The sequence below is a fragment of the Morone saxatilis genome, unplaced genomic scaffold (genome assembly GCF_004916995.1).
Source record: "Morone saxatilis isolate NCDOM2014 unplaced genomic scaffold, NCSU_SB_2.0 Contig4, whole genome shotgun sequence".
Classification (NCBI taxonomy): domain Eukaryota; kingdom Metazoa; phylum Chordata; class Actinopteri; family Moronidae; genus Morone; species Morone saxatilis.
In genome coordinates this window covers 18549851-18552343 of record NW_023339984.1, presented here as the reverse complement: position 1 = coordinate 18552343, position 2493 = coordinate 18549851, and the positions used below count along the sequence as shown (strand labels likewise).

At 39.9% G+C, this 2493-nt stretch overlaps 1 long non-coding RNA gene across 1 annotated transcript; it reads left to right on the top strand.

The window, feature by feature from the left end:
• The first annotated feature begins 1226 nt into the window (after nt 1-1226).
• LOC118338001 lies at nt 1227-2319 on the top strand. Its single transcript, XR_004797203.1, has 3 exons — nt 1227-1364; nt 1841-1876; nt 2281-2319. It is a non-coding gene; the product is annotated as an uncharacterized LOC118338001 (long non-coding RNA).
• Nucleotides 2320-2493: the final 174 nt, after the last annotated feature.

Here is a 2493-nt window from a genome sequence, read left to right as displayed (position 1 = left end):
GAATGAATGTTTAGTACTCAGGTTGTGTGTGTGTGTGTGTGTGTGTGTGTGTGTGTGTGTGTGTGTGTGGCCACTTGGGGGCAGCAGAAACCAGCTGTGAACACACTTCCTCTTTATCCCAGATATGTGATTTCAATCAGAGTTAAATGTTTCTCACTGATGAGCTTTTTTGTTGATTTGTTTACCTACAAATAATAATAATAATAATAATAATAATAATAATAATAATAACAATAATAAACTCTATTCACCCCTCCGTCTTTAACGTTGAACACACACTGATTAAACAGCTGCCTCAGGTTATATCTTTTATACAAATGAGTCAATAAACTGAGTCACTCACCCTCTCACAGGTGAAAACTGTTGCATTCTGGGAAACAGACTTTGAGTGTGATTTGGTTCCTTCTGTTTGTCGTTTGTCTCTGTTATCTGAAAGTGACACTGCTCCACTTCTGCTCGTCTTCTCTTCTCCAAGTTGCTATGAATGAAGATATGCAGCGACAGTTCTCTTCCTGCCCCTCAGCCAATCAGTGAGCTGAACTTTACAGTGAGTCATAGGACAATTATAGAACATCAGCAGAGTGAATATTGGTCAGATGTGTTCTTTTATCAGTGAATGACAATGTGCAGTTCAATGAAGTTCAGAGTCAACCCACAGTGTGTTCTCCCATCCAGACGGATCACACATGAGTAGTTTTTGATTTAAAGATCTGTCCTGTGAGACACAGAGACACAAAACGACCACAAATAACACAAACAACCAAAATCAGATGCAAAACAATTACAAAGTTTCACAAAGTTCATACAAAAGCACACAAAGAGATGGAAAACAATTAGAAACAGACTCCAGAAAAGACTGTAAGGAGGACACACTGAGGGACACACTGGACAAAATGGCTGATTTTAGGTCATTTCCTCAGGACACACATATGGCAGACTGCAGATTATTTTAAGGTTAAAATGTTGTTGTTGTGTTTATTGGCTCTCTCCCTTCTAGAAGCACCTCCATTATGATGTTGTATCTTACCGTCCCCTCAAACGCTCTCTGTTTCTGTTTTTAATCTCTGATCCACGTCCACTCTGTCCTACATCTTCTCTATTAGTTACATTAGTTGAATCATTACCATCACTCCTCCTCTCCAACACAGCTCCTTTCCTGCCTTTATCTCTCTGTTTGTTGGCCTAATAAGAAAGAAAGGTTTTAGAACGATTGACCTTTTTTTCCTGTTTTGCTGCTGAGAGCAAAAACCACACAGTCAGTAAACTCACCTCAGAAGGAAGGAGGAGGGTTCAACTGCTGCGACGGAAACCGCTCTGTCACATCACTATGTGCCACCATGAGTCCAACATCATGCTGCTGCTCTGTGAGTACATACTGTCCAAATATTAATGATTATATTAACAGGAGAGGATGATGTTATTGATCGCAACAGATATGAGAAAGAAGAATTCATTAGTTGAGAAATAATCTCAGGCTTTTACATTCAGGGTTTTTTTGATTACTTATATTCCACAGGATGTGACAAACTACTTCATGAAACTTAAAATGTCATATTTAATGAGCTGCTGAACCTCAGCAGTGTTAAACGACATTCTCACCTGCTGCCACTAAACACATCCTGTCTCAACAAGAGCTCTGCTTTAAAGCATCAGATGAGTCATAAATCTGGTCTGTGGTCAGTGCTCCAAGATTATTATTTAATCCACTACAGGATTGAAAAACCTAAAAGATGTATTATTGTTTATTGAAAGTAAGTGAGCTTTTATCCAGTGGAAACAGATTTCAGAGCCACTTCGGTTTCCAGTAATCTGGGATTTTGTCAATCTTTTTTCTCCTCAGTGCTGAACTCACTGCTGTGCTGCCCAACACACCAAGGTCAGTGCACTCGCTGTATAGCAGCTTACGTTTCACATAAAGACCACAAAACACACGTACTAACAATTGTTCCGCCTGCAGAGACTGAAGTGAAAATAATGGAGACCAGGCAGAGTTAGGGACTAAATCTTTATTGAATAATGACAAAGTGTGTTCTTAAAGAAAGTCCTTAGGAGGATTATGTGCTGAACTATATCTGGGATCAGTGACTTCCTCCTGTTATAGTGCTGGTATCAGAGTATGTTAAAGTAGTTTTATAGTTGTAGTATTAACCTCTGTGCAGTGATTTGGTGTCTGATAAACCTTCAAATTTAAGAATATGTTGTTCAAACTGTAATAAATATTTCAACCTGTTTCTGATTGGTCAAATATTATTCACCCAAAATATCATAAATTCCCTCCAGCCTCTCTGACTGTGAGTCCCAGCAGCTCTCAGATGTTTACTCCACTGTTCATTGGGACGTTGAAGCTCGCACTGTTCCCAGAACGAACAGTGATCTTCCCCCACATTATTGCCAACTGAGTCCTGACTTCTCTCGGTTGTCCGTCCTCCCTCAGTGTCTCCAGCAGAGCTGTCGTCTCCTCACAGCCTAGAGAGACAAACTGTCCTTCAAACA